The sequence below is a fragment of the Nilaparvata lugens genome, chromosome 3, assembly GCF_014356525.2.
Source record: "Nilaparvata lugens isolate BPH chromosome 3, ASM1435652v1, whole genome shotgun sequence".
Lineage (NCBI taxonomy): Eukaryota > Metazoa > Arthropoda > Insecta > Hemiptera > Delphacidae > Nilaparvata > Nilaparvata lugens.
In genome coordinates, this window is record NC_052506.1 from 71016503 (window position 1) to 71034047 (window position 17545).

At 34.9% G+C, this 17545-nt stretch overlaps 1 long non-coding RNA gene across 1 annotated transcript; it reads right to left on the reverse strand.

Annotated features, from left to right (window-relative positions):
• Window positions 1-1292: 1292 nt before the first annotated feature.
• LOC120350556 lies at window positions 1293-16357 on the reverse strand. Its single transcript, XR_005570873.1, has 2 exons — window positions 15884-16357; window positions 1293-1535 (listed from the first exon to the last, which is right to left on the reverse strand). It is a non-coding gene; the product is annotated as an uncharacterized LOC120350556 (long non-coding RNA).
• Window positions 16358-17545: the final 1188 nt, after the last annotated feature.

Genomic DNA, 17545 nt, shown 5'->3' on the forward strand with positions numbered 1-17545 from the left:
AGAAGAGATCCGTTTGATTATTCGTCTATGATTGATGCATCGAAATTGTACTGCATTGAAGGGAAAAGTCGGAAAATTATCTAATTTATTGGTGCACTGTCATGCACTCGTCAAGGCTAAAAAATACTATTAGCCATTTCCTTGAAAATCAGTTGAAAAAATATAAGCCCACATTGTATAGCATGCAGCATTAAACTATTGGCAAAACATTGGAAAAAACTTTCTAATGAACAAACATTTCCTAGTTTTCTAGCACAACTTAATCATAGGGTTAATTTTCCAATGTTCACTGAAAAGAAATTGTATTAGAATTCTTCAATGTTGTTTTCCATCACGAAATGCCTAATATTAAATCACTTTTTTGATATTATATAAAACGAACAGCAGTCGATTTTTTTAATAGATCAATTTATTCATTAACTTCATTACATTCATGGTTGTCATGAAGATGGTGGACCCGCCGAAAGATCTCGTTGTCACAGTAAGCCCTGGTTGCACATTAGCCGTTAAATTTTAATCGAGATTAATTCCACGAGAACCATTCAGAGAAGAAGTTTTTGAAAAGACGGCTTCTCTGATTGGTTCTCGTGGAATTTATCATAATTAAAATTTAACCGGCTTTTGTGCAACCGGCACTAAGTGAATAAATTAATAATTGTTGTCGTGAAGATGCCTGACCTGCCGAAAGATCTCGTTGTCACAGTAAGTGCATGAATTATTTATTGAAATAAATTGTCAGCTAGTCGTCCTATTTAATAACAAAGAAGTAACTTTTATTAGAATCGTCAGTTTCTCTGGATATATCGTACCAGAAAAAAAATAAAAATAGACGTACTAATCAACATAGAACAACTGATTTCAGAATTCAGAGTATCTACTATTCATTGTAGGGTTAATTTTCTTCTGATGTAGGTTGATTTTCCTGATCATTCGATGTTCACCATCAAAGTAATCGAAGCATCCTCCAATCTGTACATCGTTCCAAGCTCTTTCCGATGGCCGTTTTCACACGACACGTTTTCCTCAACGGCACGGCACGGCACGACAGGAAGCTCTCCGATTGTCTGATTCTCAATACGTTAGCCTAATCAGCCAATCTGAGAGCTTCCTGTTCTGTCCTGTCGTGTCGGAATCGGGAGAAATGTGAAAACTACCATTCTTGAACTCATTCACTTTTTGAGGCAGTCAGGCTGGCAATATACCTCCACCACGACTAAACGACCGTCACTTGCTTTTTACTTATTTTAATATTATAATTACAATAAATTATCGACAATTTTTTTTCAATATGTAACAGATTTAGTACAGAAACATAATATATGAAACTTTGATCAATAGACTGATTTAATATTGTCTAGTAGGTTTAATTTATTTTATGAATGATAGAATATCCAATACAATCAATGCATTTATTAACTTAACAAAAGACCAAACTCAAATAATAATTTACTACCTACATATATATACATGATAGCGTTGCTCCTGCATGCATATGCTACACAGACGTCGATTGCTCTCTGATGACCGATTGCAACCTATAACAATAGAAAGTTATCAGAGAAATGAAATAAATACTAAAGAAAAACATTACAAAAATTGGGAGAAAATAGTTACAAAATTGGGCGCAATTACTAGCCAGCACTACTCTATTCAGAATATTCACATATACAGTAATGATGAAGAAATAATATATGCTTTATGATTGAACATCACCATACATTGAACATTACATTAGAATATTGCCATATCCTCCCATAAATAAAGCCCAAAACTTTTCCAATTTTACTTTATACAACGGTCCAAATGTAACGCCAAATCAATTAGTCAATCGGAGAGCTTCATGTCCTACCAACAGCCGACTCGTCTGAAAAATGCCTCATTTGGCTTGGCACTAAATGTTAGACGGATGAACATTAGCGTTCAATTCTAAAACACATTAATATTTATTTGGACTGATGAATTAGCTGATTGGCGCAACGAGTACTGTTATTGTGACGGTGTACCGGTCTGGTAGCATACCTATTAGGACAAAACAAAGTATAAAAAAATCTGGTGTGGCGCACTCACACAACTTTTCTTGCCGTTATGAAAATTGATCACCTGACGCTAGTGTTCACGCGCATCTCAAGTCTTTGATTCAAAGATTTGAGCCAGCTGGTGACAGGACAATAACGCTGGGGACACACGATGTATGCTATTTCTTCATAGTGAATGATTTGATAGAATCAATAGTTGTCAACAGTTTGCAATTAAATAATCACATTTTCTCGAATTTAGAGCTTATTTTCAATTTTAGGTAAAAATGTTACTAAACATCAATTGTAGAGATTTTCATGCTCAATCTTTTCCACTTGGAATTTTTTGTTTATATTTTATCTGAACCTTGATAATTGGGAATCTAAAATCAAACTTTGCATAGATGAGGCGGAGTTCCTGAAATTTTTACAGATATTGGACTTGTGGCAGTTGATAGAGCTCATCAATGACTATTTTAGGTGTGAGGGGCCGAAGCCCAAAAATTCCCGGATACAGAAGCCGACCCCTGTATCCACCTTCCACCCCTGCAGTATATCGGCCCAAAGGCCTCTCCTGCAGAACTTGCAACTCTCCCGCGCGTGCGAGCTGCTTCTGAAAACTCAGGCCGCAGTGATAGTATGATCAGCACTGAGTTAGCGTGGCACTATGTTACAAGTATCATAGCATCACCCACTGTCCTCGGCCTGTCACCAGCACTGTTTCCAGTGTCAGGGGCAGACCGAAATTTTCCGCCTAGTGTTAGTCCTCCTACTTCGGTCTACTGGTGCTACGAGGGCACCACTTCTAAGGGTTATTTATGAATAAAAATTTTTATTACGATATCTAGTCTTATTCTTTCCTCGAATCTTTAGTCTCTTTAGCCCCAGATGCCTATGCATCAACAATAAGTTGATGACTGAACTGTTCAGTTCAGTTGAGACAGTCGAAGAGGCAAGTAGTGTTTTTGTAGCTCCCTTATCTCAGTTCTTATCTTGTGAAACTCAAACCAAGTAAGATGATCTGCAGCAAGTGTAATTGTGAAGTGCCGGATCGTGATGTATTAGTGTGTTCACAATGTAGGATTGATCAGCATTATGTTTGTCAATCTATTAAAGAACCGAATTTTAGAAAAATGTCTTCTGAAGCAAAATCGAAATGGTGCTGTCTGAAATGCAAGTCAGTTAGTGCAACTTCAACGGCGGCTGGTTTATCACCCGCTGATAAACAATCGAAATCGCATCGAGCTCCGGACGGTAAATTTAGCGGCGCTCAACTTTCGCTATCTCTGACTCAGGCTGACCTTGATGCGATAGGCTGTATTGTAAGAGAACTGATTCAAGAGGAACTGTCGCCATTCAAACAGGAATTCAATGAAATAAGGGAATCAATTGATTTTATGTTTTAAGGGTGAACTATCTGATTTGAAAAATAATATTACGAGTATTAGGAGTGACAATAATCTATTGAAAAGTGAAAATGATCTACTCAAATCACAGTTGGCCTCTCTTCAGGAATATTCTCGCTGAGATAATTTATATCGGGAATTCCAGAAACAGCTAAGGAATCGGTATACAAGATTTTCAACTGTGTATCGTCTACGATCGGTAGCTCAATAACATCTAAAGACCTAAGTACTGCACACCGACTTCCCACGAAAAACAAAAATAGTATTAAGCCATTAGTGGTGAAATTTCTCCGAAGGCAGGACAAAGAGACTTGGTTAGCGAACTTCAAGAAAGTATCAACCACGGACAAAGCAGGTTACGGAATACCGACGAAATCCATAAATAAGACCCTCCCGGATGGCAAGGTATTCGCTCACCTACACTTGTCCCCTCAAATACTTGAACAACTCAAACAGGTACGAACTGTTGCCTCCCAAAAAGGTTATAAATTCGTATGGTCGAAAGAGGGGAAGATACTTGTCCGTAAAGACACTAACCAGCCAGCAATTGTAATACGTCGCAAGGAAGATTTAAATTCTCTCTAAACTCGGTCCATGACTTCAGTTCACGTATTTTATCTGTTTTGTTAGTAGAATTATGCCGTTTGAAAACCTTAATAATGAAATTGACTGTGACATTTATGAAACGGTAGTGGTAGAAAATTTTCTAAACTATGAGATTGCTAACTCCTTTAATGTAAATTCTATTCACATGAATATAAGATCGATTAAGAAGAATTTTTATGAATTTGTTTATTATAATTATAAATCACTGTAAAACCAAATTTGAGTTTATTGTATTGTCTGAGACATGGATTTGTGATGACTCAGAGTTTGTTTTTAATATTGAAGGGTACAATGCCGTAAACAGAAATAATAGGTTTACAATAAATGACGGATTATGTTTATATATTAGCAAGGATATTGATTTTCAGGAAGTTAATGTGAAAATAGATAATGTAAACTCAATTATAATAAATTTTAAACTGAATAACATATCTTACGAGATGATCGCACTCTGCAGGTCTCCCTCACTAGAAATAAATGCCTTCTTGTTGAGTTTGGAATCATATTTGCAGGCTATAAGAAATAACGTTTCTGTCATTGTGATAGGAGATATGAATATAAATATAATGGACCAAAATAACCTCAATTATTTGACTAAAGAGTACCTCGGTGTTTTACAACTCCATGGTTTCAGATCCTATATTAATAAATACACTAGATCTTTCAATACTACCAGAGGGCAAGTGAATAATTGTATTGACCATATATTTTTCAAGCGCTCTTCAGGGAGGGAGGTGGAAGTGTTGAGTGCGATCCTACAATCGAATATCACTGATCATTTCGCTACTGTTGTCCATATTGACAATTCACAGCGAAATGATAATTTACCTGATAAGAATACATGCAATGAGCTAACAAAGATAAATTATAATAAACTTAAACTATGTATGGAGATTCAAAGATGGGATGATGTTTGTGATAATACGTCGGACGATATTGACACCTTAGTTGATAAATTTTCTAGTAAGATTGGCGAGAATATTATCAAATGCACTGAAGTTGTCAAGTTTCCACATAGAAAAAAACCGTTAAAAAATGGATCACTCCTGGGTTGGTTGCAGCCATTCGCAAAAGGGATAGGATGAACACCAGATTGTCCAAACAACCTTTCAATTTAAACCTTAAACAAGACTACTTGATTTATAGAAATACATTAAACTCTTTAAATAAAAAAATCTAAAAGTGACTACTACAATAATAAATTTCTAGAGCACGAAAATAATTCTGAGAAGAAGTGGGAGTGCATTACTGAATTGTTGGGTAAAAGCAAAGTATATGAGGAACCTAAAATTGATTCTAAAATTTTAAATAATTATTTTGTAAATGTTGGTGTAGATCATGCAAAGAAATTGTTGAACTCTGATCGGCATTCAAAGATGCCAGATTCCCTGAACACACCCCCAGTAAATAGCTTGTTTCTAAATCCAACTAATGTGACAGAAAATTATGAAGTTATTGGTCAGTTAAAAAATAATGCATCTCCAGGTGTGGATAAAATCAGTCCATTTTGTCTTAAACTAATAAGAGATTAAGTCATTCGCCCATTGGAACATATTATTAATAGATGCTTTACGGAGGGTTATTTCCCTAGGGCTTTCAAATCTGCAATAGTTATTTGTGCAACTAGTGCGCAAAGTGACAGTTTGCTGCACCGAAAGAAACGTTTATGCCCGAGCCGTAGGCGAGGGCGGAATGGCTTCTTGAGTGCAGCAGAGGAACTTTGCGCACGTATTTAACATTAAATTTTTCCTACAGTTACCATTAAATATGAGAAGTGGGTAATTATGGATAAAATAATGGCTGAAATCCATCAAATGTTTGTGTGTGTGATGCTGTTATTAATAACAACCTTAATTCATTTAAAAATTAATAATCCAATTGAAGTTGAAAATTGTCAGCCAAAGTTCTCATTTTTATTCATTCAAGAATCAGAAAAAAATACAGATAAAACAAAAAATTCGCATTCAAAATAGGCTACACGCCAAGCAGCTGGACTGCAAAATGGCTGAACCGACAAGCGCGCGACCTAGCGGGAAGAATCGCACCTAACTTCGTTTCATCCAGCTAAAAACAGTATTCAGATATTAAGAATTATGATTAACTAGAATTACCGAAAAATACCATAAGTAAACTGAAAAATATTTATAAAATAGCATAGACAACAGAAAATATTTTATTGTAGTATATTCTAATGTTATTTTATTAATTTTATTGACATGGATTTAGAACGGTAATTATTTAACCTGAAAATTCTAATTTCAAAATGTGTGTTTGCTACATTTCTCATTGCTTGGAGTTGAAATAATTATTACTGTCAATAGAAAATAAACATTATTTATTATTAAATGATGAGAAGTTATTATTTAGTAATTATGATTTAGATGAACATTATTCTTGTTTTGGATTTCTAGATTGGGATTTTATCATAAATGTAGGGTACGGTAGCCATTGAAATGATTCTTATCTAAATCTAACCACAGTCATTGTTACCAACTTAATTTTTGTTTTCGTGCACTAATCTTCCATATAACCCACCAACTATTTTGTGTTGCCATGTTGCAAATCTGGAGTGCAGAAAATTTTTTTCCCGTACTAGAGCGGAAAAGTGATTCTTTGCGTTCTGTAATCAGTGCAGGAATGGCCACTTTTCAAGGTAAATGTAGGAAAAGATAATTGCGTTACATAAATCAGGTGATAAAACTAAACCGGAAAATTATCGACCGATAAGTATTTTGAATAGTTTTTCAAAAATTATAGAAAAAATTATCAAAAAAAGAATCTTAAATTACCTTAATGATAATAAATTTATGGAAAAAAATCAATTTGGCTTCCAACAAGGAAAATCTACAACTGATGCAATCATACAACTAACTAGGATAATTTATGACAGTTTCAATACGAAACAAAAGACACTGGCTGTCTTTTTAGACCTTGCAAAAGCATTCGATACTGTCCCTTATAGTATTTTATTAGATAAATTGGAAAAATGTAGAATTCGTGGTGTATGTAATGATCTTCTAGCTAGCTATCTCCAAGATAGAAAGCAAACTTTGACTTTGGGTGGATTATTTGTCTAATTTTGGTCTACCTCAGGGTACAATGTCTCCCCTGTGCTTTTTTGATTTACATAAATGATGCCGTAAAATTACCTCTTTCAAATTGTACACAAATTTCATTTGCTGATGACACAGCGCTAGTATTTTCGGGTAAATCCTGGATGGAAGTGTATCAGAGTGCTGATCAGGGTTTAATAGTTTATTATGAAAAATTGGATGAATGATCATGTTTTAACTGTCAACTTGAATAAAACAAAATATATCACTTTTTCCCCAACAACAGACAGAAGGTCAACCGGATGATGCATTACAGTTGAAGATGCACACCGACTATATGTCAACTGATATTGATAATTTTTTGTGTCAACAGATTGAAAAGGTAAATTCTGTAAAATATTTGGGAATAATGTTGGACAGACATTTGAAGTGGGAGTCTCATATTAATTATTTGTCCTCTAAACTTAAATTTCTAATTTACAATTTTTACAGAATTAATCAACTCAAAGACCTTAATATAATAAGAACAATTTACTTTGCTTATGCCCATTCTTTATTTCAGTATGCAATTGAAGCATGGGGCGGTGCATTTGACTGTCATTTTAATAAAGTGTTCACATTGCAAAAACATCTTCTAAGGGCAGCGTTGGCTAGACCAAGACGATACCCAAGTCGGACCCTTTTTGAAGAATTGGATGTACCCACCCTGAGACAAATTTATATAATGAAGATTATTTTGCATCTGAATAAAAATGTGAGCGATTTGGAAACCAGAAATACACCCTACCCGACGCGCCCATCAGTTTTAAATATGTTTAATATAGATTTAGTAAGACTGGAGTATGTAGACATCAGTTTTTTTATTTTTGTAACATATTTTCTAACAAAATTCCGATATATTTCATCAATAGTAATTTAACTAAAAATCTTCTCGAAAAAATATCTGAATGGGCTAAGAAAAATATTTATTCAACACTTCCCAAATTCTAATAATTTAATGTTATAATTTATAATGTAAAGATATGGAACAATTCTAATAATTTAATGTAATAATTTATAATGTAAAGATATGGAACAAAATTAGTCACATAGATGTAGCCTACTGTTGTCAGTTATGGCGTTGTCAGTTATGGCGTTTTATTGATAGTTCATTTTGTTGTTTTGGTTTGTAGCCGGATGGGATATCTTATTTATGTTTTTGCCTTTATATTTTTATTTTCTTTATACTAATCTTATTGTTTTTAGTTTTATCATTTTGCAAGAAAATTTAAAAAATATATATATCGAAGATGAACTCACAGCTAGCGCACAAGTTCGCTTTGCTAGCTGTGCCAATTCTATTTATTCAATCGAAATGTATTATTCATTTTGATGATTATGTATCTACTGAATATTTCAGTTATTATTGTATTAATGATTTGAAGTATTTCAAGTGATTTTGTATTTTGTATTTTTGTATTTTAGCAGAATAAAGATTTTGATTTTTTTGATTTTGAAGTCAGTCAGTCAATTAGAGATTTTAATTTTGTAGTTTTTTTATATGTTTTTCTCATTTTTATTAGTTTTTATTTGATTTTCTAATTTTTAATAGTTTTTATTGGTTTTTCAGAGTTTTACTAGTTTTTATTGGTTTTCATTTATTCATCATTAGGACGTTATTTTTGTGACACAGTTGACTTATCAGTCCAGTATTAGCCCAGCACAAGCGAGGGCACGGGGCAACCCCCAGGAAGCCACGGACGGAAAGAGGCATATGCAAAGCATATCCTGTGGGCGCAGCTCAACCCAACCCGCTCGCTGCCTCTTGACCCCTTCCAGATTCTATCTAGTCGGGACCGTAGGAGAGCTAGATCAGGGAACCACCCACTGCCCAGTGAGGCCCCCGGACAGCTGGCAGCACCATTTGACCTCCTCCAGGTTTTAGCCGGTCGAGATCGTAGGATACTACCTTATGCAGCCCAGGAACCACACAAAGGCCTCGCCCACGACCCCCAGAGGCCGCACCACGCCCCCACCAGACAAGAACTCACATTTAATAAAGAAGTTTTACATTTATAGAGTTTAACACTTTTATCAATTGTCATTTAGCTATTTACCATTGGAAAAACAATTACTATGACTATTTTAGGTATAAATTTGATCAAAATCATTGGAGCAGTTTTTGAGAAAATCACGAAAAACCCTGCTTTTGACAACATTTTCGCCATTTTAGCCGCCATCTTGAATTGCATTAGATCGAAATTGTTCGTGTCGGATCCTTATATTGTAAGGACCTTGAGTTCCAAATTTCAAGTCATTTCGTTGATTGGGAGAAGAGAAATCATGTACACACACACAGTCCAATACCCAAACACCACTTTTTTGGACTCAGGGGACCTTGAAACGTATAGAAATTTACAAATTGGGGTACCTTAATTTCTTTTCGGAAAGCAATACTTTCCTTTCCTATGGTAATAGGGCAAGGAAAGCAAAAAACGAAATATTTTGTAACATCCTCCTGAATTTTTTCCTTGCACTCAAACATCCTTTTTGAACCTAAATTTAAAAGGTTCACGAGGACCCCTTTCTGAGAATCCCCCCCACACGGGACATTGCGTACCGATTGTAAGCTATTCTTGAAAACTATCAGCCTCTCAAAATCTATCTAAAAATAAATAATGGCTGATGCTGCAATACAATGAAGAAATGAAATGTAAGAACAATCAACACAAAAAAGTGGCCAGGAAGATACGGAGCCAAGTTTGCCTTTTAGGAGAGGTTTGGGGAAGTACAGTATTAACAGTGCTATCTAAACTTTTTTTGGACAAGTAAGAAGGAAAAACAGAATAATGCCGCAGGAATAAAAGTTGATAGAAAATTTTCGATGAACTTTTTAATGCGGTTAGGTTTTTTAAAGGGTGTGGAGAGATCAGATATTGGATAACCCTCTTTCTGTACGGTACCCACAACATGACTTTTTCATGTTGGAGAGGAAGTTATTAATTCAAGCTCCAATTTGTCTATTTTCTATGTTTACTATTAGCCTTTATTGACTTTGACATGTCTTAAGGGGGAGGGGAGGGATTTTAACTCAATGAGTGCTGAAACACACATTATGAACTCAACAAATAACTAAGAACTGTAAAAACTGTTTAAAGATTTTGTTTTGTAAAAGTAACATAAACGAGCAAGTATAGTCACCAAAACAATAATAGGGGTAGGTATATTCAGTAATTTAGTATATTCACTCCATGACCGGCAGTCGCCAGACAGACTTCGTCAAAGTTTAAAACAATTAAAACATAAATAACTTGAGATGGCTGCAGATAGTTCGTTTCATGTGGCTCTGTAGATGGACTGCAATTCTAAATTATGAAACAGTCTCAAACTGTTCCACAAGTCCTCTGGTTTCATCATCTCTCAGTGAGTACAGAGGGTAGTTTATGAGTTTCTCACGTACCAGCCTACAAAACTTCATATACTCCAGCTCACGAACACAAATCGTCAGTCCGTTGAAAAATGTTAACGTCCGTAAGGGGTAGAATTCATGTGCTTTCGACAGTCTGGAATAGGGCAGGTCAATGTTGCCTTGTCTCCTGGTATTGTGGTGGTGCAGCTGGCCCCTCTCCCGGCAGGCGTGAACCTCACTCCTTAGGAGCCGTAGGGTTCCTAATGTACTGACTATAGACTATCAGTATTCTCAGACATTTGAAAATTGGCCGGCAGTGCCCCAGGTAATGCGATTACGTGATAACACGAAGAACTTTCTTCTGTAGAAGGAGAATCTTCTCACAGCTACCCGCATGTCCTCATGGTACTATTCCATAGCTTATTATTGACTATGGAACAGCCCATGGTAGGCTGAAATGAAGTAGTTGGCAGGTAAATGTCGCTTCAGATTTCGCATCAAAACCGTCACCCAGGCCAGTCGATTGCACATAATGCCAATATGGCGTTCTCATGATAGAGTATGGTCCATCACAAAACCCAAGAGTTTGGCCTCCGCCTCACCACGAGCCTGCAGACCACGCCTTAAGGTGCACACCAGGTTCTGTGTTTTCCCCTCATTCAGACACAATTTGTTTGATTTAAACCACTGGCTAGCCTCTTCTACAAGTAGATTTGAACAGAGAACCAAGAATTGACCCTTTCGGCACTCCATAGATCACCTCCCTTGACAGTGATTCACAGATGTCACCTGCATTCTATTGGAGAGCTAATCCTCCATGGTTTTCAGGGGTACTCCGCGTAGGCCTATCATTTCCTCTCATTTTACCCAGTTTTAAGAGTATGTCATGCGAGACACAATCGAATGCCTTGGTCAAATCACATAAAGCAACGGAGACCGACTGCCTTTCCTCCACTGCCCCAAGTACCGACTCCACCAAATAACGCACTGCTCCTGTGGTTGATCTCCTCTGACGGAATCCATATTGGTGAGGTTGAAAGATATTGTTTTGGATTCTGTTTATACAAGAACTGCTAAGTTCTTTAGGAAAGCTTTTAAGAGTAGCTTGAAAAATAGCTGAAAAATATACCAGTTAGTAGAAGTTTGGATAATATTTCAACTAATTTCACAATTTCTTGGAACAATGCTTTGGCATTCAGAACCCAAAACAATAGACCTACCCCTATTATTGTTATGGAAACTAACAAAAAACTTCAAACATTTTTTACAGGCCAAACACGTTCTATTCTATTCCTGGATCGATCGTTTCACTATCTATAGCCAAATATTTTGCCTAATTGTTAACAATAAAAAAGATTCAAGGGTCGGCGGTATTGTTATAGTTTGTGTAAAATAAGTTGAGACTTGGCCCTCCATCCGAAGGAATTACATGTTTACCAATTCGTGTAAAATTGCAACTTTCTCAAATTTCCAATTCAACGTCAGAATTAGATATAGAATATCATCCCCGATATCCTAGTAGTGCTAGAAAAGTTTCAGGGTTGAAGGATCAAAAGGAAATTTAACTTTTATGATAAAATTGGAAACATTGCGATAATTTGTTTTTCTTTTAAATATCACTTCTCTAAAAATCATGGGGCGTTGTAATGCGTAATAATTTTATATCAAATTAACGGGGAGAATGTCTTCTTTCTATTGGTGTCTGGATAATTTTTATCCGATATATAGTTATTTTTTAATTAATGTTTATGTTCGTCAATGTCGAGACATTTCAAGCAGAAAACATGAAATTTTTGATATGCTGGAAACTTTTTTGTTTCAAAAGATAAGTCGGTGGTGAAAGCGAGAAAGTTTCTCAGAAATAATTGAAATTGTCAAAAGTAGTCGGAAGATCGTATTTTGGTCTCCAAGGAATTTTAAAGTTCGGAGAGCGGCTGCATGGTATGCATTGTGTACCAAATTGTATGCTAAAAGCTGGAAATTTACGAGATATTTGATTGAAATATTTCAAACGTAAGCAGCTGATTGCCTCTAGAAAGGCTGTAATGAAACACTGCTTAAAATTACAGTAACTATATTACCCACAGTATGGCCATTGGAATTTTTTTCCCGCCGCCGCCATGAAGATTCCAAATATTTGAATTGTACAATGGAGCTTATATGGGATTATAAGTAAAATCGCTTGCTTTTACTTATTAAAGTATATTTTTGTGATTATTAACTTCAATATCATTTCTTTCATGTTTTTTCTATATTCCCAATATAGTTTTGGAACTTGAAATAGTAAATCGTAGATAATAGCGAGTAAAAATGAAACGTAACCTCAAAGCTGAATTTCCAAAAAAATACCATAAAACTTTTGAAATGTGTCATATTGTAATAAATTCTGTTCCATTGACAAATAATAAAATTCTCATATCTACTTCTAGAAGCATGATGAATTTCTCATCACAATAGATTCCATAACATTTAAATAGTTTGTTTTATTCAGCCAATACTTCTGACGAAAATATTGTAAAGCACAGCATTGAATATAAACTCTGGAAGAGCCAATTATTCTAGCCTTAGTTAGTACTACTTGATGAATTTAATAAACATGTAAGAAATTGAAAAATAACACACATAACCATTATTGTTTATATTTAGTGATATTTCTAATCTTAACCACTGCTCGTGGTAATGCAACTCGAAAATCATATCAATAGCTATTGTACCAGCATATTATGGGTAGGGTACTCAGTACTGAAAAGAATCGATCAGAGAAGTCAAGACGTCTTTAATCAGCACTTAATCATGGTTAAATATTTCATAAAATGTTATAGGCTTATTCAATTGAGCCACAAAAAATATTTTGAAATTGGAATTTGAAGTTCGATCCAATAAATGGGATGAGAAATTACACAAAATTGAAATTTATCTTTCTACATATTTATATAGATCACTGGTTCCCAATAAGTTGTCCGCGAAAGCTCTAGAAGTGGTCCCCGAGGATTCCGAGGGAAGGGAAATTGATGTTTTAAGCTTTTTTAGTGTTTTTTATAGTTATCTTTTTTGTCAATATTAAAGTATAATCAATTTCTCTTCAAAAATGATATATCAAACTCATCTTAAGTTCATAATATGTTTCCAATCGGTAAAATAAGTGATAAGTTCCAAATGTCTAATGCTATAAGATAGGACTTGAAAGTTTGTTTGGAATCGGATTTGTACCATTGTGACCGAGCTAACCAATCAGAAGCGTGACAGTCAATGGCCATTCTGTGGGTAATATAGTTACTGTTCTTGGAATATCCAAAGACCTTAAAGATATATAAACCCACAATGCCTATGCCTTCCCAATGATAGCTTTTACTTGAATTTGAAGGCCGCCATTGGGGTACTTTAGCACTACATATTTGTAATACTATAGATTACAAAGGCATTGGTATGTAATAATCGTATAGGTTGCCCCCTCAATGGCCGATTTCAATTCCAAGTACGACACTACCGCTGCATATGAGTCTATGCATCTTTAAGGTCTTTGGGAATATCTGAGGCAAGGTTGTCATTTTCACTATTTTATAATCATGTGGCTTGCTTTTTCAAACGTTCTGTATTTTGTTTTTGTTGATCCCAGCTATTGATAGCCTATGGTGGCACACCATTCAGCCGCTATCCTTGACTTTCAAACACCTGAGAGGTCAAAATACGCTCTTCCCAGTACGTTTGACAATAAGAAAAATAATTTAAATTATTTCTGAGAAACTTTCTCGCTTTCACCACCTACTTATCTTTTGAAACAAAAAAGTTTCTAGCATGTCGAAAATTTCATGTTTTCTGCGCGAAATGTCTTGACATTGACAAACATGAACATTAATTTAAAAATAACTATAGGTCGAATAAAAATTATCCAGAAACCAATAGAAAGGATACATTCTCCCCGTTAATTTGATATAAAATTATTACGCATAACGACGCCCCATGATTCTTAGAGAAGTGATATTCAAAAGAAAAACAAATTTTCGCGATGTTTCCAATTTTATCATAAAAGTTAAATTTCCTTTTGATCCTTCAACCCTGAAACTTTTCTAGCACTACTAGGATATCGGGGATGATATTCTACATCCAATTCTGACATTGAATTGGAAATTTGAGAAAGTTGCAATTTTGCACGATTTGGCAGCCCTGTAATTTCTTGGGATGGAGGGCCTAGTCTCAATTTATTTTACACAAACTATAGTGTATGATCAAGTTGAATGCGTTTATGTGCAAGTGTATGATTGTCCAGGCACTGGCTTACATTGAGCATACATGAGAGAGGCAGATAATTTGACTTCGGATTATTGATAGGGGGTCTTTAGAGTATATAAAACTCGATGTCGTCACGTCCCAGTGTGGTCGACAGATTGGGGGGGAAAGGGGTAAGTTTAAAAAAACGCCTGTCCTGCAGTGACTATTTATAGTACAGCTTTGAATTTTTTCTCAATATTATGTACACATAACTGGCTCTTAATGTGGTCCTCTACATTTTTGCGATAAACCGCATAGTTTTTCCGTAAAAAAAATATCTAGAAAAATGTATTTTTTTATTATGGACTTTATGTTAAAGTACCCCCAAACTATATTTATAGGCCTATCATTGGATTCAGGAAGAAACGGCCTACAACGTTTATTGGGGACCCTTTTCTCTAAGTCGGCAAACGACTTGAATATTCGAGAAATAACAAAAAGTCTATAAAAAATCAATTTTTCGAGATATTTTTTTTACGGAAAAACTATGCGGTCTATAGCAAAAATGTAGAGGAGCACATTAAAAGCCAGTTATGTGTACCGTACATAATATTGAGAAAAAATGCAAAGCTGTACTATGAATAGTAACTGCAGGACAGGCGATTTTATAAGCACGCGTTTTTTACAACTTACCCCTCTCCCCCAATCTGTTGAACACCCTGGGACGTGACGACATCGAGTTTTATATAATTAAACTAAAGACCCCCTAACTATAATCCAAAGTCAAATTCTCTTTCTTTCTCATGTATGCTCAATGTAGGCCAGCGCCTGGACTATGAGCCGAATATCAAAATATGGAAATAGTCAATTGAAACACATTGTGCGACTTGTCTGTAGCTGCTCACACTGAACGCAATCAGCAAGTACACGTACGTGTTTAGTTTGGTTATTCCTATTGTTCTTTCCAGATTTTGTTTATGATCTGCAGGCTTGGTCATGTATAACCAAGCGTGCATTTGCACATATATGCATCCAATGGGATTATACCCTTACTCAGTAATTGAAGAACTCACTAAAATAATGTACGGTACCTACCTAATAGAAACCTCAAAAATAAGGGTTGCCTTCTATAGTTAATATTTTTGTTGCATTCAGAATAAAAATATTATTATGTTTTCAATTCATTTTTTAAACTTTTATACTAACCAGACAAATTATTGCATCGGCTGTTGTCATCAATGGTAAGATGCAGTCATAGTTTACACTAAGGTTTGTTCAATTCTTGTTGAGTATCTCTCCCCTCAGATAACAATTCATTCTCCAACATTTTCATATTTTGTGGTCTTGCGACAAAATAGATTTGTCCTACTTGATAAAACAGATAAAGAAAACCAACCACACTAGCGGACGCTGAAGTAAGAACAAAACCTTTGTAACCCTTGTCCATTAACATTTCAATGGTACGACGTCTAAACATTATTTTATCAAATTGGAAAACCTTTCTGAAATATCAATTTATTCTAATCTTGAAATTTATTTTTGCTGTAGATATTCTATTCACAATTCACAACATAACCTCCACTCCACTCACTGCTCAGCTAACATAAATTTCAACAAATCACTCTCTGTCTCAGACAGCACCGTATTGCGCATGCGTTAGTAACGGTTTTTTCTCGTTCCATTCAGTCAGATCTTTGAATGTAACGTTCAAATTCAAATTCTTTTATTGCTGTAACATTTTTTCAAAATGCATAACAAAGTCAAAACATATATAAAACAGATGAGTTAAAACAGTCATAAGATCACAGATTATGTATCACATATTATCTAACAGCTCATTTTTATTGTATGGACATTTTTCAACAAGGAAAGTTTTTATTCTATTCTTAAAACATTTAGTCTCTAGACATTTAATGTTATCAGGTAAATTATTAAACAGTCTGATGCCATACTCAATAAAACCATTTAGTGTGTATGAATAATTACATTGATTCACTCTGAGAGCAGACGCATTCCTAGTAAAATGATTATGAACAGTATTATTCAAAGGAATAAATGCCAGATTCTTCTTTATATACATTAAACACTCAAAAGCAAAGATAGCAGAGACAATTAATATTTTCATTTGTTGGAATAGAGGTTTACAATGTGTTCGACCATGGACATGAGCAATCACTCTTATTGCACGCTTCTGCAAAACAAACAGTCTCTTTACGTTAGTGTCATTCCCCCAGGCAACAATACCATAAGAGAAATGGCTATGAACATAATATGCATAATAGATAGTAATTAGTACAACTGGGTTAACAAAGAATTTCAAACGGTTCAATAAAAATAAACCTTTAGATACTCTCTTAAATAATAAGTTTACATGAGTCTCCCACTTGAGATTATTATGCAATGTGATGCCCAAAAATTTTGTATTGTCACTACTAGAAGTGAAGCCAAAATCCAACATTTGGGTTTTGTCCTTGTTAAGACAGAGTGAATTTACAGCAGACCAGTTTTCAACAATTGAATTAACAAAATTTTGAGAGTAATTTAACAAATTATTACATTTGATCTGAATAGCCAAGTCATCAGCAAACATGAATGACTCAACAAAATCATTGCTTATGGCAGCTGGAAGATCATTAACATAAATAATAAAAATAAGTGGGCCCAGTGTAGAACCTTGAGGGACACCAAATCTCACTTCACAAAATTTTGAGAAGCAGTTGTTATAAAAGACTGCCTGGAATCTATCATTTAAGTAAGAGGAAATGTGTTCTTTGTGATGATGGATACCGATCACCGTAACTGGAGCCGTCATTCCATTTTGATGAGGATATTATTATCTAATGATGATTTATCATTAAATTTGATATA